At 40.4% G+C, this 23,053-nt stretch overlaps 1 long non-coding RNA gene across 3 annotated transcripts in view; it reads left to right on the forward strand.

The window, feature by feature from the left end:
* Positions 1–21,239: 21,239 nt before the first annotated feature.
* The window catches only part of LOC110306965 (uncharacterized), a 181,699-nt gene continuing 179,885 nt past the window's right edge, over positions 21,240–23,053 (forward strand). For all 3 annotated transcript variants that reach the window (XR_015045215.1, XR_015045213.1, XR_015045214.1), the window contains exon 1: positions 21,240–21,375. This is a non-coding gene — a long non-coding RNA (uncharacterized LOC110306965). The remainder of the gene's footprint in view (positions 21,376–23,053) is intronic.

A 23,053-nucleotide genomic window follows, 5' to 3' on the forward strand; every position in this document is an offset into this window, starting at 1 on the left:
TCTGTTACCTGCCTCTGGATCCCTTCCCCCTCACTGGGCTGCCTGGTCTGTCCTCAGTAGGAGCTCTTCCCAGAATCCTACTGCAACTTGATAGGCCAAAGGGGTTGATATCCATGGGAGGAGACAGGGAGCTGGGCATAGAGGGAGGTGAGGTAGGAGGGGGGAACTGGGAGGAGAGGAGGGAGAAAAAGCTGGGGTTGGAATGTATAGTAAATCAATTAATTATAAAAATTGATTTTTTAGTTGATGTGATTTTTCATCCTCTAAAATCTCTCTTGCAAATAAATTCTTTTCATGAATATGGAGATCTTTAGTTTCCTGTGTGAAAAAAAGTAAAAGCGCCTGGCCCATTATAAGTGTTTATCAAGATTTTTTAGTGTGAATACGATTCACATCTGGTTTTTAACTGGGAGTTCATGCTATTTTTGTTATCTGGTGGCATAATTTTTGGAATAACTTCAAATTCTATAGTCTCAGGTAATACACTTTGTAGTTTCAAGAGCTAAACTTAATGTTTATAGTTGTGTGTAGTGTAGTTATGAACTCTGCCTTATATGATTCAGCAAATAGTATTGATATTATATGTACTTTCAGTTCATATTGTTCTAAATGTGTGTGTGTAAGCTTGTGCCTGATATCTCAAAGGGGATAATTTTTTTAAAAGTTTTTTTTTAGATTAATTATGTTTAGCTTTTGCCTTTAAGTCTAGCATAAGTGGTTTTTAGAACATGCCACATCTCTCTGTATAATATGCTTCCTCACTTAAAAAAAGATGAGGCATTCTCTCCTCCACCGTATGAGTTCTGGGAAATGGACTCAGGTCATCAGGCTTGGCAGTGAGCATCTTTACCTACTGAGCCATCTTACCAGCCCCCTAAAGATTTATATATTTTTACTTATTTAGCCATGCAGCTGCCATTTTCTGGAAGTTGTGGTAAAGATAAAGTATCAATCATTAGTGATTCTGACTCCTCAGAGTTGAAAATGTCTTTATCTTTGGGAGCCAACGCATCTGATATTGGAGATAATCACCAGGTTGATACCAGGCACGGGTGGTGTAAACACAGGTTCTTATAACACCCAGTCTTCTGGCTGAATGCAGATGCTGGGTCCTGGGATGCTTGGTGCTGGGATGCTTGGTGCATCCCAGTGGTTTGATTATGACTAAGGGAGGAAGAAGAAATGTTTTTTTTTGAAAGGAGATTTGGGCTGAGTTATAATGTATGGTAGGCTATGTAGGATGGATTGAGCGGTATTTAGGGTGTGTCTAGTTTCCATCTTTGAGCAACTTTCTTCCCTCAGCTGTACCTTTCTTAACAGCAAATTAATTTGTCATATTTTAAATCTGATATTTCAGAGCAGAATTTTAACTTTTTTCTTTAAATTATTCGCTCCTACTCTTTCTCCATTTACAGGAGTCTCCTCTGTTTCTCTGAGGACATTTTAAAAATATTTTTTGGGTTTTTTAATTCTCTTTCTTCCTTCCTTCCTTCCTTCCTTCCTTCCTTCCTTTCTTTCTTTCTTTCTTTCTTTCTTTCTTTCTTTCTTTCTTTCTTTCTTTCTTTCTTTCTTTCTTTCTTCCTTCCTTCCTTCCTTCCTTCCTTCCTTCCTTCCTTCCTTCCTTCCTTTCTTTCTTTCTTTCTTTCTTTTTTTTCTTTTGGTTTGGTTTTTTGAAACAGGGTTTCTCTGTATAGCCCTGGCTGTCCTAGAACTCACTCTGTAGACCAGGCTGGCCTCGAACTCAGAAATTCGCCTGCCTCTGCCTCCTGAGTGCTGGGATTAAAGGTGTGTGCCACCACTCCCGGCTTTTTAATTCTTCTTTTTCTTTCAATGGGCTATTTCTTAACATGATATATTATTCTTCCACATGAGTTTCATGTTGCCCAGAATGCATTAGCTGCTTAAACAGTGGCATATGTGAAGGTCATCCTTTTGATGGGTTTAGCTGTTTTTACTTTTCCCAAGGAAAGCTTTTTATGAAGGCCCTTGGGATGAGACTGAAGAAGTAAAGAATAAAGTGGGAGACTGAGAAGAGGAAATGGGTTGGGGATGGACAGATGTGCATATTCGTGGTGTTAACCCTTGACCTTCCCATCATGCTGGAGCCAAGCTTTAATTATTTCTGGCTCTGCAGTGGTTATTGGGCCATTCCTAGCTTTCCCACCCCATGGAAGAGGGTGGCAGGATGATAATCTGCCTAGAGAAATGGGAGAGAGGAAGAAAAGGGAAAATGCAGAATTTCTTGCTTCCTCCTGTATCCTGCCACTAAATATGAATAGCTGCCTGAATCCTAGTAGTAGGAACTGGACGTGGTAACGTGAAAAGTGAACCTGCAGGCTGCTTTGGTGCTGTGGACAAACATTCTGTGTGGCAAGGAACAGGGAGTGGATACTTGTGTGACACACATGACACATCCTGGCACTTGGTATCAGTAAGTGCATTCTTGAAATCACCCTCCAATAGCCATGTCCGCTTACCCTACAGCATATTTCACTCTACTTGAGATGGGAAAACAAGTCAAGAAACCCGTCCTTAGACCCTCACCTGTGATCTTGAGAGACTGCTGAATTCATTACTAGTTCTCTTATGATGTGTTTTCATGGCCCTTCATGATGAGTATATTTTGTAAGCAGTTGACGTGGTGGGCCACTATAAATCTAAGCATCTACAAACCATTCTGGTCAGTGTACTTCAGCCTGCAAGACAATCTCTGAGGAAAGCCCAGATATGAGGGCTGGCCGTGGGAATCTTACTTACGGCCACCAGCATTGGTGCCATTTTTTATTGAGATCAAATCTTAGAAACCTTAGTAGTGGGAAAGGGACAGTTGGAAGTTCAAAAGGGTGTTTGAAGTGGATAAGTAAAAATCCTGGACCAGAAGACCTTCAGGTTTTCCCTCCTATTCTGCTCCATAAGGAAAATTTTGGATATGTAAGTTAAATGCTCTTCAATGTAAACATGCCATTGGGATTTTTCTGAAAATTTTAACATGAGCAAAATGTTTGTTTTCTATTTAATATTCCCCTTATACTAGCTGATATATATGTGTACACACACACACACACACACACACACACACACACACATAATATTGCCCTTATACTAGCTAATATATTCCTTTAAAAAGTTATATCTATCTATCTATCTATCTATCTATCTATCTATCTATCTATCTATCTATCTCCAGCTTGCATGGCTGGACTCCAAAGGGTAAATCTAGGAAACACCTTAGTTTTCTCCTTTCAGTATTATAACCCCCTAGGTGTTCCTTCCTCACACCTGGTGATAATGTCCGGTCCCTGTCATTCTTCAGGTATTAAATGTGTAGCGTAGACTGACATTGAGTTCAACACTCTTTTTTCTTTTGGGGCTGGACCCCCTGATTTGCCTTCTTGTTTCACATCTTCCTTCTGTCCTTTGTAACTGAGTCTTCCCTGGATGAGTGAATGGGTAGGGTAAGACATAGAAGGCAGGTCTTGTTTAGTGGTGCTGTCTGTGGGTTTGACCTTTCTCGATGGGGCTTTGTCATGGCAGGCTCCTCACACTGATCTTGTTTCTATGGGAGCATCCTTGTGGGTTTTCTGACCATGACTACGCTGTCTGTTCCCTTCTCAAGCACAGTTCTTTAGTGCTGGGTTGTACTCTGGCTGAATCATTCCATCCTGTGTCCTTTCCTACTATCACAGAACCAGTCCCTCCTCCACAGCTTTACTTACTCTGTTGTCCCTCAGAGGAGGTATCTGACAGCTTGTGTTCAGTGAAGTTGTTTTCAAGGCCATTCATCCCATCATTAGCATCTGATTCCGCTAATGCAAGCTGTTTTGAGAAATTTATCACACTGCTCATTGATAGTATGTTGGCGCAGGTCCACAGTTTCACAGTTTTCTACTTCTTGGGAGGTATGAGAGGAACGTGTGTGTGTGTGTGTGTGTGTGTGTGTGAGAGAGAGAGAGAGAGAGAGAGAGAGAGAGAGAGAGAGAGAGAGAGTCTTCAGCAGTCATATTTTATCCATTCAAGTCCCATAAAAGAGAGAATTTATATGAGCAAAATAAGGCAAGTCAATTGGTGACATTTATGTAGTTTTAGCTTAGAATCAAACCTATATGACAACATACTGTTTTCATTAGATAAATATGACCAGGATATGATGTTTGGTAAAGATAAACACTTGGAAGAAATTTTGGAAACAAATTATGTATCACAAGACTCCAATGGCTGCACAGCAACCCACTAAGCATGCAAGGAACTTCCCATATATGTGTTTCTGTTACACAGTGGAGAGGAGGCTGTTTTTCTACTGAAGTGCCTGTAGATGTCACTAAAGTAAATGATTCTTTTGCCTTTGATCTGATAATGGAGCATAAGTGCCCAGAGGGTAAAAATGGATATAAGTCCTTTTGTGATTTACATTACATAGTAGCCCAGTAGTAGTAGTAGTAGTAGTAGCAGCAGCAGCAGCAACAACAACAGCAGCAGCAGCAGCTGCTGCAGCAGCATAACCCCCTTAGCGTTCATAGATTGTAGAATGTGAAACCTCCATTCTCCTTCCCTACAAACACATCACCTGCAGGGCAGGAGACATACATTTTCTCAGTTCATATTAATGCTCATACTCTGTCTTCGAGCTAAGAACCGTGATGTCTCACGAAAGGAGAAAAATCACCTGTAACTTGGTGATAAAGGGAATGAAGATACGAAAGACGTCTTGAAATGTATGTGAACAGCATTCAATTCTAAACACTTACATAATTTGTTGTCTTTACTGATTTTAATGGCTGGTACATTTTAATTATCTTCATCTCTCTTGGGGAAGAGAAAAGATAGTACAAACACTTGTGCAAGGAGTGTCAGCTATGAGCTTTCACAGGCAAGAGCAAATTTCAAGTAACGCAGAAAGCAGTTGGTTCTCGCATTTGATGTTTTAGGGCATTTTCAGCTGGGATTGTATTTACATTAATGTTTATAACATTTCATCACAGGGTGACCAAGACTGAGGTCTACATAAGGACACTAGCAAAGAAGAGTGGACAGTGTCTTATGCAACATTAAGTCTTCAAACAGCCTTTCTTAAGATAGTAAGTATTTTACATTCCTAATAAGACAAGTTCCATTTTAATGCTTTAATAGTATATAAGATGAAATCAAAGTAAACAGACTTGGGCATAGTGGTACTTATCTGTAATCTTATCTGTAATTTTAGCACTTGGGAGATAGAGGCAGGAGAGATAGGAGTTTAAAGCCAACCTGGGATGTACCACACCCTATAGCTAAAAGTAAAACCAAACGAATAAAGAAATCTAAGGAAGTGAAAAACAAACATAAGGAGGGCAAGGTATTTGGAAAATGCAGAGTTCTGTGATAGTGATTATAGGTCAGGAACAGACATATAACATGCTGAAAACTGTTAAGAGTGTCTAAAAGAAAGGCAATCCAGATAGAATAGACCACGAATGACTGGAATAAGTGAAACTGCTAATTGCATATTCCATGGAAGGAGGACCTGACATTGACAATAAGCTTCCTTTGTGTACTTTTTTCTTTTTGATGAGTAAGCATGTTTAAATGGTAAATGTAACCGTATACTTAAAAGTAGCACAATCAAATTGTAAGCATTTAAGTATTTCCTGATAATTTTAGCCCTCCTAAGCTCACCCAAAAGAAATCCTCATGCATCATCTACAGTTACTTGAAGAGAGTGTGCCCACTTGCACAGCACAGATGGGATTCTAGTGTTTACACCGAAAGGGATCTTTGCAGAATTTCATCTTGATGAGACACATTTATGAATGGAATATATTTTTCCTCTTTGGCAATGTTACTAAGAGGATAAAATTGTTCAAGAGACTCAATAAATTAAAAAGTATATTCTAAAGCAACAAGGTTTTGTTTTGTTAAGTTAAACATAGCATTACCTGATAGCCTAAAAAGTCCTAGTTATACATCCAGGAAAAATTAAAATATATCTATACATAAGAATACACACACACACACACACACACACACACACGTGTTGTTGTTGTCAGTTGTGATTATAATAACCAAAATGTGGAAGTAAACCAAGTAATCATTAAAATGTCATATATACTCATGCAAGAAAATAATGAGCAATACAAGGAATGTGATGCTAAAAGTTGATACAACGTGGATGAACTTTAAAAGCACTTTCCGACTTATCATTGTCACCTATAAAGTTCATGGTCAAGAATGGTGAAATCAAGCCGGGCGTGGGGGCCTTTAATCCCAGCATTTGGGAGGCAGAGGCAGGTAGATTTCTGAGTTCGAGGCCAGCCTGGTCTACAGAGTGAGTTCCTGTAGAACTAGGGTTACACAGAGAAACCCTGTCTCAAAAAACCAACAACAACAAGAATGATGAAATCAGGTTTAAAAAAAATCTACAAAAAAGAGTCTCATACTTATTAAGTTTACAATTTTGTGTTGTTGGAATGCACAGCCATTCTTCGCTGCATCCAGCCTGTCTTAGTGTTTGTGGGATCTTAAATCAAGGAAGCCATGGTAAGCATTGACTATCCAGAATGCTCCCTCTGCAGGCTGGAGCTCTGACTATTCAGAGCGCTCCCATTGTAGATTAATGCTTCAAGCCCTTCCCTTGATATGGGTCATTCCTAGGTACTTACCATATACCACTCCTCGAGATGCTCAGGATAAACTCTGGAATTGGCTGGAGTGGCTCTGTGATGACACTTTCAGCTCATTTGAATCATTCTTTCACTCCCCCATCATTAATGTTTTTAAAGTCCAATAGAAAGATGTTTAAATAACAGTTTCCTTGTGGAAGGGAGGTACAGGAGGGGTCAAGCACACCACAAGAAGTCCTACAGAGTCTACTGACCTGGACCCATGAGAGCTCAAAAAGACTGAAACACCAACCAAAGAGTATGCAGGGGCTGGACATGGGCCTCCCACACATTTGTAGCAGATGTGCAGCTTGGTCTTCAGGTGGGTCCCCTAACAATTGGAACGGAGGCTGTCTGTGACTGTTGCCTGCCATTGGATCTCCTTCCTGGACTGCCTGATGGGGTCTTAGTGGGAGAGGAGGAGCTTGGTCTTGCTGGGACTGGATGTTCCAGGGTGGGGTGGTACCCAGCAGATGCTTCCCCTTCTCTGAGGTCAGGGGGAACAGTAATGGGGGTGGATTTGTGGGGGCTGGGCTGGGAGGAGAGGAGGGAGGAGCTGCAATTGCAATGTAATATGAATAGAAAATAAATAATGAAAAGCAAAAAAAGAGTATTAGAAAAAAATAATACCCCTAATCTACCTCCTGTATTCCATCACTTGTTCAGACAAATATTACTTCTGCTTCATAAAATACGGTTTTATTAACAGAATTAATTCTGATTTATTGTCTATATATTTAGTTGGTGAATACTTGAGCTGGTGAACAATTTTGACAGAGCTTTTCGGGTTTTAGTTTGGGGTGATGTTTTAAAAAAATGTAATAACAGACAAGGCAATTTCATACTAAAAGGATTGAGGACCATCTCTACAAGGGTTAATGCACATATGCTTCACTTTTTGGTTTTGTTTAAAAATTCGACCTGGCTTGATTTTTTTTTTCCTATCGTCCTTTCACTTCCTTCTAAATTTTATTCTCAAAGTGCAATGTTCCTATTAATTCTTTGCAAGTTACCCAGTATTGTTTTGGGAACACACAGGTATATATTTATATACAATCTGACAGCAGCTTTGTCCCCTCAACAGCCATCAAGGAGCCGTTGGGGTTTAAGAGGTGCGAAAGCCTCAGTTTGCAGGTGCAAAAGGGTCCTCACACAGCATTTCTAGTAAACTTGGGGTGTCCCATTGACCCGAGGTTAAGTTTTGTCTTCTCCTTAAAAAAAGAGCAGGCACTTGTGATCCGTTTGTGCCAGGCTTCTCCTTGGAGCGCCCTGAAACTTCTGGCGTCCTTTCTTGAGCTTCTCTTCCCCATACTCCCAAGTGGGCTCAGCTACTCAGCACCAGAAACTCTTTTTCATATTTCATAGCATTTCGATTCTCTCATCCCTTCATTTTCTTGAATCCAGCTTGCCACTCTGCCTCATCCTTTTCTATCTCCACGGTGAACCAAACTCACTAAGGGTTTTCCACTGGGAATTTGTTGGTTTTCTTTTCCATTTATTTTTAGCCTACTGTAGTGCTATTAAATCCAGACTTCCTCCCAGTTAATCCTGATTTCTGTGGATTATTTCATCCTATCCAAACACACTTGCCAAATATACCGTCTTCCTCTTGGTGTGGGCCAATCCCCCTGATCTTTTATGAGCCGCGCTGAGACCTTTGAAGTACAAGTCCCTCTCCCCACTGCTGGCAGCTGGCAGATGAACAGCTGCCTGAGGCAGATGGGGGGATGGGCAGGCATGGTTGCCAGAAAACTGTGGCATGATAAACAATGCAGAATACCTCGCCAAAGCCTTTGCTCTTTACTGTTTGGCTTTGAGAGCAATGAGGTAAGCTATTGAAAGAAGCTTCCATTGTGAAACACTAGGATCGTACCCAAATATGTAAGTCCAGAATCATCTTTGCTAGAAAGACATTTTTATAAGGAGATCACTGTCACTGTAGATACCCTTTTTGGCTGGGAGAATTTATTTGCTCTGACTCTCAAAAATTAACGCGGATAGGTCTGAACTGATTGCAACCATTGTGGATCTTGCCAGAAGTAAACAGAACTTAGCCATTTCCGAGCAATAGGGACTGCATAGAAGGTTGAACGTACATAAGGGAGACACCATATCTGGGGTCAAAATGTCTGAAATTACCTTTGTGTAGAGTACTGAGTTAGTTTAAATTGACTGGTAGCCAAGTGCTAAGCAACAATGTAAAGGCCCAAGGGAAGCCAGTAAGATCTAATTGGGAACGTCTGTGTAGATGGCTAACGCTTTATGGTGCCTGGGTGAGCAATCAATAAGCCAAGTAGCATAGGATGATCAGAGGCTTCTATGTTAACTTTGTAGCTGACAGATAGGCTTAACTGTGCTGCATAGTGGGGCATCAAAAGGTTTCTGGGGAAAGTATTTGCATACAAAGGCTACTCATACCATTTATGTGCACATGAAAAATACATCAAGGCCTAAGTTCTCTATCCCTCAACCAGTGTCCAAGAGCTGATCACTAAAGAATACTGTGACCAGCTCAGCCTTTGGTTAATACGTGAAAGAACACATTTCAAGTTGCCCAACATTTGCTATTCAAATATTAGGCTCTGCTGCTGGAAGGCTGTTCTAGCTTGCTCAGTGTGTTTTTCCTGTGGCAAGCAAGGGCTTTCAAAGGACAGAGCAGGCATTTTAGAGAGCCTACGTTCCAGGTTACTTTTTTGCCTGTTGTTAATGAAGACTTGTGTAGTTTTAACCACTTGAACTGTGGGAAGGTTTTGTGTGAGACTTGCTTTCATTGAAAGACAATAGTTTTTACTGGGTAGATAACTTCTAAACCAGCTTTCAGCAGCCATAAGTACAAAGGATGGAGTGTTGTCATTTGTATTGTGAGTGCTCAGTTCAAATTCTTTGTCTTGCAAAGAGTTTATGTGGAAAAATTTTACATCTTTAAATATTTATATTTTTAAGTTCAGTGTCTTGATGCCTGGTGTGATCCTGGTGTGATGGTAAATGGCTGTGCACATGGGAGATGGAAACAGGACAACTGAAGAGTTCAAGGTCAGCCTGGGCCACAGAAGCTCTTCAAGGTCAGTCTGGGTTACGGAAGACCTTGTTTTAAAACCAAAAACAAACATCATAACAAGAATAAAAATTGAAATTAGCAGTTGGGGTTGTTTCCAACAACCCAAGTAACACAATTTAAAAAATGGGGTACAGAATTAAACAGAGAATTCTCAAGAGAGAAATCTTGAAGCACTTAAAGACATGTTCAAAGTCCTTAGTCATCAGGGAAATATAAATAAAAACAGCTCTGAGATTCCATCTTATACTCATCAGAGAGACTAAGATAAAAACTCAAGAGATAGCACATGCTGGAGGGAACATAGAGAAATGGGCACACTCCTCCATTGCTGGTGAAGTACAAACGTGTACAGCCACTTTGGAAATCAATTTGATGGTTTCTCAGAAAACTGGGAATGGTTCTACCTCTAGACCCAGCTATACCACTCCTTAGTATATACTTAAAAGATGCACCAACATCTTACAAAGACACTTGCTCAACTATGTTCATAGCAGCTTTATTTAGTAATAGCCAGAAATTGGAAACAGCCTAAATGCCCCTCAAGTGAAGAGTAGATAAAGAAAATGTCGTGCATCTACACAATGGAATACTATGCAGCTATTAAAAACTGAGACATCATGGATTTTTCAGGCAAACAGATGGAACTTGAGAACATCATCCTGAGTGAATCTCAGGCATTTGAATGTGTGGCCCCCGTTGGTAATATTTCAATAGAGCACATCCTAAGAGGCATGGCCTTGTTGAAGGAGGTGGGTCACTGAGGCTGCACTTAGGGGTTTCAACGTCCTATGACACTCCCAGTTTGCTCTCTGAATAATGTTCGAAATTTGAGGTGTGAGCTCTCAGACCTAAGCTCCAGATCTCAGCTGACATCTTATCTTCTATCAAGGTGGAATATTTTACCTAAGCTGTTGTTTATGTGACTATCCCTGGAAAGACTTTCATGATTCCTGTACATTTCTTTAAAAGTCAATTCCACATAGTTTCTTTTCTGTTTTATCTTGTGTATTTGTGTGTGTGTGTGTGTGTGTGTGTGTGTGTGAAATAGCTACTGCTAACATGCTGAAGAGCAGTTGATCTATTTTATCTTATGTCCATTGATTTGCTGAACTTATGAAATCTTGTATGTTTTCTATTAATAATCTTAGAGTTTTTTGGGGGGGTGGGGAAGAATATTATTACTTCATTTTCAATTTTAAAAATATCAGGATCTACTTTGTATTTTATTAAGTTAATGGAAACTCTAGGAAGTATTCTAAACCTTGGTGGGGATTGTGGACACCAGAGGCAGTTACTGAAAGAGTTTACTAAACGAAAGAATGTTGTTCATTTTGCCTTTTTTTTTTTAAAGCTTTTATTTTATACCCTAACTAATCCCTCTCCTCAGGGCTCAGGGAACCCTGCAGGAGAGGAGAGAGAAATATTGTAAGAGCAGGACAGCAACGAGTCTTTCTAGACACAGTAGGACTGACATACATGATCTCACAGGGGTAGTGACACAGGGCTTGAGGGTCTCAGCCAGGTGTGTCCTAGCACTGAGGGGGGGTGAGCACAACCAGAAACTCCCTCCAATGATAACTCCTCACAGAGGAAAAGTTAGTTTTCTCCAAGGGAGTCTGACTGGGTACACAAGCCACACTTAGAAGCAGGCCCCATGCTCAGTACTTGGCCAAGACAAAAGCAATTCAATGGTATTTTTGGAAGATTTTCCATCTTGCAATGCTTTGTCTGGGCTTTCTTTTTCTTTCTTACAAATCTTTATTTTGTGTTTATGGGTTTTCTCTCTTTAGGAATATGCGTGTCTCAGTGTCTGTCTGTGTTTCTTATGTTTTTTTCCTTTGGCTTTCTTTTTTTTTTTTTAATGTTTCTTTTGTCCTATTTCAGTTTGTTTGGTTTTTAATCTTATTTTATTTTATCATCATATTATCATTGTTTTTTTTTAGATGCCTGTTTGAATTCTAATGAAAGAAAGAGAGGTGTGGATGTAGGTGGCAGGGGATATGGGGAGAACCTGAGAGGAGTTTGGGAGGGGAGCTATAATCAGAATAATATTAGATGAAAAAAATCTATTTTCAATAAAATAATTTTTGAAATAGGAGTAGGGTTTACTCTATCAAAAGAATTGTTAGCAGCTGGCAACATACTCAATCGCCTTGTGCATTTGCTGTGGGTCTCCATGGAATATGTCACATAAAAACATTAACTAAAAGCTCCATTTTTCCAAGGAGATGTTTTCAGAGTGCAAGGTCAAGGGGACAAGGGTATGTAACGCTACTAAAGCTTTTATGCAGAAGTTGCAACACTATAAATCCTAAAGTGGGAATTGGCCTGTTCGTTTATTTTGTTTCTCAATTACATTGCAAATGGAGAAAGCAAACTTAAAAAAAAAAATTACACTGACTTTTTCTTATCTTCCGTTTGTTTGTTGCCTCAGGCTCAAGATGGATATTTAGTTTGGAAATTTTACCGCTTCACAAAAAGACCTGCTCATGTTATTCTTTCACATAACTCACTCCTTCACATACTGGTTTCAGGAAATTATCTGCGGCCAGCTTGCTATGTTGTTATTTTTCTTAGCATATGACTCATGTCCCTTTGTCTTCCTTCCTTCATTTAGTTTTAAATTCTCTTAAAGGGAACCACCACCAGGGGATTGAGTCTCACATAGCAATGGCAGCAAAGTGTAGATACAGTGGTTTATGTCTTAGAGTTACTATTGCTGTAATAAAACATCATGATCTAAAGCAACTAGGGGAAAGAAAGAGCTTATTTCCCTTACAGTTCCATCTAACAGTTCATCACCAAAAGTAGTGAGGGCAGGAACTCAAACAGGGCAGAAACCTGGAGGCAGGAGCTGATGCAGAGGCCACAGAGGGCCTCTGCTCACTGGCTTTCTCCTCTGGGTTGTTCAGCCTGCTTTCCTTTTTTTTTTATTGGGTATTTATTTCATTTACATTTCCAATGCTATCCCAAAAGTCCCCCACACGCTCCCCACCCACTCCCCCACTCCCCCACTCCCACTTCTTGGCCCTGGCATTCCCCTATTCTGAGGCATATAAAGTTTGCACGAACAATGGGCCTCTCTTTCCACTGATGGCCAACTAGGCCATCTTCTGATTCATATGCAGCTAGAGACATGAGCTCTGGTGGGGTACTGGCTAGTTCATATTGTTGTTTCACCTAAAGGATTGCAGATCCCTTTAGCTCCTTGGGTACTTTCTCCAGCTCCTCCATTGGGGGCCCTGTGATCCATCCAATAGCTGACTGTGAGCATCCACTTCTGTGTTTGGTAGGCCCCGGCATAGTCTCACAAGAGACAGCGATATCTGGGTCCTTTCAGCAAAATCTTGCTAGTGTATGCAATGGTGTCAGTGTTTGGAAGCTGATTATGGGATGGATCCCCGGATATGGTAGTCTCTAGATGGTCCATCCTTTTGTCTCAGCTCCAAACTTTGTCTCTGTAACTCCTTCCATGGTTGTTTTGTTCCCAGTTCTAAGAAGGCAGCCTGCTTTCTTATAGAAGCCTGGACCACCACTCCAGGGGTGGCCCCACCCACCATGAGCTGGGCCTTCCCATATCAATAACTAAGAAAATGCCTTGTGGCTGGAACTTATAGGGGCATCTTCTCAATTTTGATTCCTTCCTTTCAAATAACTCAAGCTTGTGTTAAATTGACATAAAGCTAGGCAACATCATATTGAAAGTCATTGAACTAGTACTCTTGTATTTGATGAAGATCATTAAGGTATTTTGTGAATTATCAGGGACTTAGAGGTTATCATCTTTTCAACTTAAAAATTTGAGGCTGAAGTTGCTCATGCCACCTCGCTAGGGGAAGTACAGTTAACACACACCTACACACACACACACACACACACACCTTCATTTGGAGACTATCGTTTGCATATTTTGGTTTAGATTGTCTACAAATCCAGTGTAAGTGATTAAAGCACATGAATATATTTTAAAGGTCTGTTCACTAGATAGCAGATATTCAGACATGACTTTACAAAGGACAACATAGCTGTCTTTTCAATAGGTGTTTATATTACTTATAGTTAGATTAGACATGTACAAGAAGTTCCAGGTTCAATCTACATGGCAAATGGCTTCAGACATGGTAGCTCTGGATGATCAAACAGGAGATTGTGAACAGTTATTATTTAAAAATGGGATGGGGAATCACATTTTGATGGAAAGAAATTCCACAATTACCTTTTTCAATAATCACTTCATTAAAGGTTGTAATTCTAAAACAATATCCTCGGGGATACTGGCCATTCAAAGGAAAATAGGGTTCAAAGGGACCCCTTTATTACTAGTTTATGGGGTACAGAACAAGTTTGCTACATTTAATTTGAGGATTTTTTTTGGTGTTTTTTTTGTTTTGATAAAATAGAAGTAATGTCTAACTCATAGCATTGATTCAGGTATGCATTTATAAACCTCTCAGTGTGTGTGTATATAGGGGAAGAGGAACATGTGCATAGGGGGGCCGTGTGTGTGTATGTATGTGTGTGCATATGTGTGCATTTGTGTGTGTGTGTGTATGTGTGTGTATGTGTGTGTATGTGTGTGTGTGCATGTGCATGCATGAATGAGTGTGTGTGTGTTGGTGTGTATGTGTTCTTTTGTGAGTGTGTGTGCATGTGTGAGTGAATGTGTGTGTGTGTATGCCTGTGTGTGTGTTTGTGTGTGAGTGTGTATGTGAGTGTGTATGTGTGCCTCTGTGTGTGTGTATGCCTGTGTGTGTGTTTGTGTGTGAGTGTGTATGTGAGTGTGTATGTGTGCCTCTGTGTGTGTGTATGCCTGTGTGTGTGCATTTGTGTGTGAGTGTGTATGTGTTTTTTTGTGTGTGATGTGTGTGTGTGTGTGTGCCTATGTGTGTGCGTATGTCCTTGTGTGAGTGTGCGTGTTCTTTAGTGTCTCCTTCCTTAGAAGTCTCAGAGCAGCATATGACTTTACCTCATCTTTTTCACCTGGGATATGAACTGCAATCTACATTTTAATATGCACTCCACTCCAGGACATTCTTCTGTATGTTATTACAAGAAACACGTCTCAGTCCATGAGTCACATCATGTTTCATTAAGGCCATGTTTTCCATGCTTTCAGACAAAATGGTTTAGCTCATGAAACTGCCTCCCTTGACCACATATACTTTTTTCTTTTTATTCATTCACTTTACATCCAGCTCACTGTTTCTCCTCCAGTTCACCCCATCCTACAATCCTTCCTCTCTCCCTTCTCCTCTGAGTGGGTGGGGGTCCTCTGGATATCCTCCCTATCCTGGCATATCAAGTCTCTTCAATGCTAGGTGCATCCTCTCCCTCTGAGACCAGACAAGACAGCCCAGCAGAAGAACATATCCTATAGACAGGCAACAGGTTTTGGCATAGGCCCTGCTCCAGTTGTTTGGGACTCACATGACGACCTAGCTGCACATCTGCTACAGACCACATATGCTCTTAAAAGATCACACTTGCTGGTGGTTGCATAGCAAAACACCCCATCTTCTCAGAACTTACAGCATAGTGCATGAACTCCAAGGGTACAAGCTAGGCACATTTTTATTGGTGTTTTATCTTAAGACTCTTAGAATAAATGTCCTTGCACACTAGAGATTATTGAGAACAACCATCACCAACTCTAATGTCAGAGTGTGCGATGGATACAGCTTCCCCATGACTATTTCTAGGAGTGTTTCCAAACAGAACGTATGTTAGCCTTGCTTCTTCCTCTTTCCTTATGCTCACTTCGTGAAACAGGATGTGAAAACTGAGCTTTGAGCAAGACACTAGGACACAAATCCTGATCCCTGCAGAATTCACCAGTCAGGCTCTAGAACTCTGGCTCTCTACCTGTTGGAAGATACACTGAGTCGGGGATGGAGTGAAAGGCCAGACTGTAGGCAGAAGAAATTTTCAGAGAAAGGCATGCTGTAAACTACACCTCTGTGGAGAGTGGGCATCTGTACTTCCTGATCAATCCTGACTGTGAGGAGGCTTCTGGGGGCATGGGAAGCTTCCATGAGCTCATGGGATCGGCACACAGAAGGCTGAGAATGCCAGCTACTGTGTGGGAGATGGAGTTAATACTAGGCAATGTTGAGATTTTTCTGTACTTTTATAATTTAACTTTCTTGGGAAAAGATGTGTCTGTGTTTGTCATAGAATTGAATTCTGAAACACACACACACACACACACACACACTGAGAAAGAGGGGGAGGAGTGGGGAGAGGGTTAAGAAGAGGAGTGAAGCAATCCTCTCACTCTTGCCTTGCATTGTTTGAATTCTGTAGCTTAAATATGTTTATTATGATCCTCTGAATTTTCCAAGTTGACCTCATTAGATCTACTGCACTTTGAGATGGGAGAGGAAAAGGAGGAACAAGAGAGAGCTAGGGAAAGTGAGGGAAAAATAGAAGCCTCAAGACAGATCTCAGCATTAGAAAGATGGAGAATTTATACAACCACTACTTGGAACAGCAGTATTTCCTCTCAGAAGAAACTTAAACCCCTGCAGATTCAGTAGATGATCAAAGAGTCTTTCCAAGTCCCCAGGAGAATGTTGAGAGTCTGCTATAAGAACTTAATCAAGGCAGAGGATATGAAGCCTTATCATAACTGTTGGAGTTGGGTAGGAGGCAAGCCAACAGATTTAGAGAACCATGCTCAGGCTGTGGAGAAAGGATAACAATGTTCAATCTAGTTTGAAAAGCTTTGACAGTGCAGCCTCCCAGACCCCTTCCTAACTTCAATGGGACATGGACAGGCTTAACCTTCTCCAGACTGTGCGCAAGTAACCACAGATGCAGTGAGCACAGGGATGTAACAGCCTCCCCCATCCCAGTCTTCACCTCTTTTCAGTCTTTCTGCCTCATCGTCTGTGATGTTTCCTGAGCCATGGGGGACGTGGTGAGCACCCAACAGTCATTTATCTCAGCACTCTCAACCCATTACAGTCTCTGCATTAATCACTGTCCACTGTCAAAAGAGGCTTCCCTGGACAAGATTGAGAGCAGCTTAATTAGTTAATTGAATGATATAATCATCAATATTTTAGAAAGTGATTTGATACCATGTCCAGTTAACAACTTAACAGTCATAAGTTAAGTGGTAGAGACTATGGGTTTGCGACAACATTTATGGCACTAGGCATGGATTTCTCCCATGAGGTAGACCTCAATTCCTATCAGAGAGACACTGGTTCCTCCTATGACAGTCATGCCACTGTTTAACTAGTGGGCACATCTTTCCTAGAAAGCCAATTGTATAGCATAAAGCATCTCCTGCAGGACAGGATCATTAATGGCTTTCCTCCCTCAGCAGGCTGCATAGCCCTTCAGGCCATCACTGGAAAGAGAGGCCCACTGGACATGCAAACTTTATATGCCACAGTACAGGGGAACGCCAGGGCCAAAAAATGGGAATGGGTGGGTAGGGAAGTGGGGGGGGGAGGGTGTGGGGGACTTTTGGGATAGCATTGGAAATGTAATTGAGGAAAATACGTAATAAAAAAAAGAAAGAAAGTCTTGATAATATGTCCAGTTAGCAACATGACAGTAATAAGTTAAGGGCTTGAGGCTGTGACTTTCTCAGCCATGGGTTTGTGACAACATTTATGGTCTAGGCATAGATTCTTCCCATGAGGTAAACCTCAGTTCCTATCGGAGACTTGCTCAGTGAAAGCTTCCAGTCAAAGTTTTGATTATTGGAATAGACATTCTTTTTTATTCATTGTCTTTTTTCTTCTTTTTTTACTTATTCACTCTACATCCCATTCACTACCCCCCTCCTGGTCACCCTCCTCACAATCCTTTCCCCATACCCCCATCCCTTCTCCTCTGAGTGGATGGGGACCCCCTGGGTTCCCCTCCTCACCTTGGTATTTCAAGTCTTTTTGAGGATAGGTACTTCCTCTCCCACTGAGGCCAGACAAGGGACTCCAGTTAATAAAACATATCAGATTTTGGGATAGCTCCCTGGTGTAGAAAGTCTATTATATATCTCTTAAAGTGGCCATATAACATTTTTCCTAAGAGAGACCCTGAATGTTTTCATCTGATCCTAGAGGAAACCATTCCTGCTAAATGAAGTTTAGGAGACAATTGTGGAATAGAAGTATTAGTTTCATTGAAGGCATGAAATATGTTAGGCTAGCATAGAAACCACACACAAATAGCTACGAGTCCATGAAGATTCACTGGTAAGTCAAACTTCACCCTTAGACATAGCCCTCACAAGTTAGATATAGCATATGTGTACGTGTTTTTGTACATGTGTATATTTTCATGTGTGTGTCCCTATGTGTGCCTGTATGTGGATGCTAGGGAATAATGTTAGATATTTTCAACAATTGCTCTTCTCTTTACTTTTATGTGAGGCAGCGGCTCTCACTGAAGCTGGGGCTCACTGGCTGTCTAGGCTGACTGACTGGGATCTTCCTGTCTTCATCCTCCTTGTTCTGAGGTTATACATAGTTACCGACAGCCAACTTTTTATGTGTGTTCTGGGGATTGAACTGAGCCCCCTACTTTACTGAGACAGCCATCTCCCTAGTCCAGAGTTAAACATGTTTTGTAGTAAGTCTGTAATTGTAATAAATCTTCCCCTTGTGGCATCTTGATTTGTTTTTCTGATAACTTTGTAAATGCTCCCCCCCCCTAAAGAATTAAAGGTTATTTCTTCTACTTCTTTATGAAGTTCCCTTCTCAACAAAAACCTTTTAATTCTCATTCCCCAGCAGAGAGTATATTTAACAGATGTTTGTTAAAAGAATGGAATTAAATTTTGTTTACACTGGGTGTTGGTAGTTAAGGTAGAAATAAATAAAAATGCACATAAAGGGGGAGAGAGAGCATTCGTGTTTCTACTTAAGCTTGGATGAGTTTGGGTCTTTCTCTGGAGACTTTCACACGGAAAGAACAACATATGCTTACTATCTCTTTACTATGCTTTCTTGAAAATGGCATGTTTTCAGTGGGTGTATCCACTAAATTTAACTTAAAAATTGAGTTTGTAAAGTTAGGGCTTGCAGATGTGGGCCAGTGGGAGAGTGTTTACCTGTCATGCACAATCCCTGGGTTTAAACCACAACACTACAAAGAGTTAGTATATTTGAAGGGCAATGAGATGGCACTGCAGGTAAAAGCATTAGCCATACATGCCTGGTAATCTGAGTTTGATCTTAGAACCTACAGAAATGGCAGAAAGGTAAGACAAACTCAATAAGGCTGTCCTCTGTCTCTCACAGGTGCCCCATGTCATGTGTGCAACTCCCTCACCATACACAAAAATGCATCATACCCAATCAAAATAGAATATGATAAAAATTTAAATTGATATATTTCATCTATATATACACGACAATATTTCACTTGTTGGTTTCCAGATGAACAGAGAAGGCTCAAGTCATTCTCAATGAAAAGAAAATTAAGTGGTGATATTTAACACAACTTGATTTTTAGAGATTTAATGTTACTACTTTTTAGTTTTCATTTGTATTGGTTTTTGTCATGCTATAAAACCTAGGAAGATATTTGCTAATTTTTTATTAGTTTGATAAATGAATATACCATTGCAGTAGTGCCATAATGTTGTATGCAGCATGTTCTATCTGTGGGAGATGCTCAAAGATGCAGAGTAATATTTTTACGACCTATAATAGGATATGAGGAATAAAATAATTTATGTTTATGAAACAGTTGATATTAGAATCCTTATTAAAAACAATGGTGTTACTTTAAGAGATTTTGGGGTAGGAGTTTAGATGTACAAACTTTAGTATTGGCTGGTATGCAGGTATAGAGAAAAGGCAGACAATAACCATCTTTAACAGAAAATAGGAAGACTACAATTCTTCAGAGAAGAAGAGAGAAGGTAAAATGGAATAGAAAATGGGAGGAAGAACCAACAGGAAGAAGAGATGTGGGTGACACTAGTGATTGGATGCAGCTGTGCCTTGTGGTGATGTAACTGCACGCAATTTTAAGTGGGATGACACATATTATTTATTTCAAGTTCATTTTGTAGCTGAGACATTCAGAAACCAATTTCTTCTATTCTAGAAATCTTTTAGCATAATATATTTCCTTTACTTCTATTATATTTCCTTGCTATGTAGAAACCAAAGAAGACATTTCAAGTTTAGAATGACGTACAAGGAGAGAAAGTGTGAAGGCAGAGCACTAAATGAGACAAAACCACGAGACATTTACTCTCCTTGACCAAGGTTTAGAAATGGTGGAGAGGATGGTGAAGACATTATAGTACAAAATCTGTAAGCTTGTTTAGAGGAAATTGGTAGGTCAAGCTAATGAAATATTACATAATTACCTCCTGAGTTATAGAAAGATATATTTTAGTTTTAAATTGTGCTGACAATTCTTTTTTTCTTCCCCTATCTCTTTCTGTCTCTCTGTCTCTTCTTTCTTCCTTTCTTTTTTCCTTCCTTCCTTCCTTTCTCCTTCCTTCCTTCCTTCCTTCCTTCCTTCCTTCCTTCCTTCCTTCCTTCCTTCCTTCCTTCCTTCCTTCCTTCCTTCCTTCCCTCCCTCCCTCCCTCCCTCCCTCCCTCCCTTCCTTCCTTACTTTCTTCTTTTCTTTTTTTAAAGAGAGAATTGTCTTAATCACAGTTTCTATTACTTCAGTGAAACAGTATGACCAACAAGCAAGTTGGGAAGGAAAGAGTTTATTTGGCTTACATTTCCATATTGCTGTTCATCATCAAAGAAAGTCAAGACTGGAGCTCAAACAGGGCAGAAACCTGCTGGAAGGAGCTGATGCAGAGGCCATGGAGGAGTGTTCTTTATTGGTTTGCTTCCCCTGACTTGCTTAACCTGCTTTCTTATAAAACCCAGCATCACCGTCCCAGGAGTGGCCACTGTGGGCTGGGCCCTCCCCCATTGATCACGAAATGAGAAATTGCCTTACAGTTCGATCTCATAGGGACCTTTCCTCAATGGAGGCCTTTTCCTTTGATGATTCCAGCTTATGTCAAGTTGACATGCAAAACCAGCCAGTTCAGGCATCTAACAAATGTTTAAGCAAATACTACACATGTATCACAGTATTCCCCTTCATTAATATTCTTGGTGTAAGAGCCTTAGAAATTAGGAAACAATTTTTCCCAGGAAAAGGGTAGCCTGCCAAAACATCTTGACCCAACTTGAATGGGAAACTCCTTAGCAGTAACTAATGGTAATGAATACTTGTGCTCAGCTGCCCAACCAGCAGTGTGGCAAAGTGCCTGACATCTGCATCTCCACTGCTCAATATCACTGTCACCAGGCACAAAAATTAGGAATCAGTGAGCTGGAAAAACCCAGTCTTAGTACACAGTTCCTTCTTATTAACTTATTCTTTTCTTTCTTGAGACAGGGTTTTGCCTCGTAGCCCTGGCTGTTTAGGAATTCACTCTGTCGACCAGATCAGCACAGATCATGGACATCAGTATGACTTCTGGTGGAGCACAGATCATGGAAGTCTCTTGAGGAGACTTAATCCAGAAAATGAACCATTCTTCATCTTGGATATTTTGTTGTTCTGAGGCACAGTGTCCAGGATCAGGACCTGGGTGAGCTCCTGGCTGCTGTTCACCACCCTGCCCGTGGTGTCAGCCACCCTGCTGGCACCCCAGGAGGGACCATCATGCTTGCTGTCTTCAAGCAAAACCTAAGATGGTTAGTTTTTAATGTGATTTATGTTTATGAGATGAAAGCAAATTCTCCTGATTAAGACTGTCCTTCTGTCTTCCTGCCTTACTTTGTTGGGGGGAAGGGGAGGGGCAGACAGAGCAGTTTCACTTTCTTAACCATGAAAGTGTTAGTCACCCTGTACAAGTCTGAAGAAATAGATTTATGGTGGTGATAATTGGTCTTGGTGGGTGCGGAGGAATGTGCTTAGGGAATGTTAACAAACTGAATGTTTATATAAAGAAAACTCAACCTATAAAATCAGAGTGATAACATTTGTTCTATGTTGCAGAAGATAAGGTATAACACAAAAGAGAAATAGGACAGCAAGTTACCTAGAGAGTGGGGTTGCATTATACTTAAGCTCTTTTAATTTGTTTCTCGGAAATCAGATCTGAAGCAAGGACATTATAATATCAAGTAAGAAACCATTGAGTAGGTGAGATTCAATTGGTTCATTTATTCCTTGTTGCTCTCCACATTACATCAGAATTAACCACTTTCTTTTGAATGAAGGAGCTAGATTTTAATTGGAAGCTTTATGGTTTAATGCGTCCTTCAATAGCTATATATATATATATATATATATATATATATATATATATATATGCATATACACACACATACATACACACACACACACACACACACACACACACACACACACACATATATATTCTGATGGCTCTCACCCACTCACCACCTCAGATCTTCCTCACATTTGGCCCCAAATCTTTAAAATAAAAATTTCAGGTAAGCTCTTTATAGGATGGAGAGTGAATATGATTAAAATATGTTGCATTAAATACTTAATCTTTCCACAGTTATTAAATAATAAGTGAAGTGAAGGGCAGTAAACTGTAGAAAGGGTGACTGGCATTAGACAGCTCCATCACCATCCAACAGAGTATAGCATGTTAAAAGTGCTTTTTTACTAGGAACATTTTTTTTAAAGATTTATTTATTTATTATATGTAAGTACACTGTAGCTGTCTTCAGACACTCCAGAAGAGGGCGCCAGATCTCGTTACGGATGGTTGTGAGCCACCATGTGGTTGCTGGGATTAGAACTCTGGACCTTCAGAAGAGCAGTCAGGTGCTCTTACCCACTGAGCCATCTCACCAGCCCTGCTAGGAACATTTTAAAAGCACTTTTAGGGTTACAACCAAATTGAGAGTTCTGTGTGACTTACCTGTGGCTTCCTGAATTACCTCTAAGCCCTGGCAACTTGGTCTTTTATCATCTTTATAGCGGTGCCTTTTCCTGAATGTGGCAGACTGAAATCAGTGTGTGCCCTTCGTATGGTCAAAATGGCTTTCTTCCCTTAGTGCTACGCAATGGGAGTCATCTAATGGTTTGATAGCCCATTTTTCAATGCCAAATAAATAATAGTCTGCTCTGTGTGCCTCAATTCACTTATCCATTCACCTAGTGAAAACTATTTTATTTGCTTCCACATTTGTGCAATGATAAAAAAGCCTTCTATAAATATCTTAGCGCATTTAACTTGTTAACGCCTTTGGACAAACACCAATGTCTGTAACTGCTTGATTGTGCAGTAAGACATGTTTAGGTTCCTAAGAAATCACAAATTTCTCCATTGGGGGCTCTGTGTTCCATCCAATAGCTGACTGAAAGTACCCTAGGAGCTAAAGGGGTCTGCAA

This window comes from Mus caroli, unplaced genomic scaffold (genome assembly GCF_978045245.1).
Source record: "Mus caroli unplaced genomic scaffold, Mus_caroli_1 scaffold_14, whole genome shotgun sequence".
In the NCBI taxonomy this organism is placed as follows: Eukaryota; Metazoa; Chordata; class Mammalia; order Rodentia; family Muridae; genus Mus; species Mus caroli.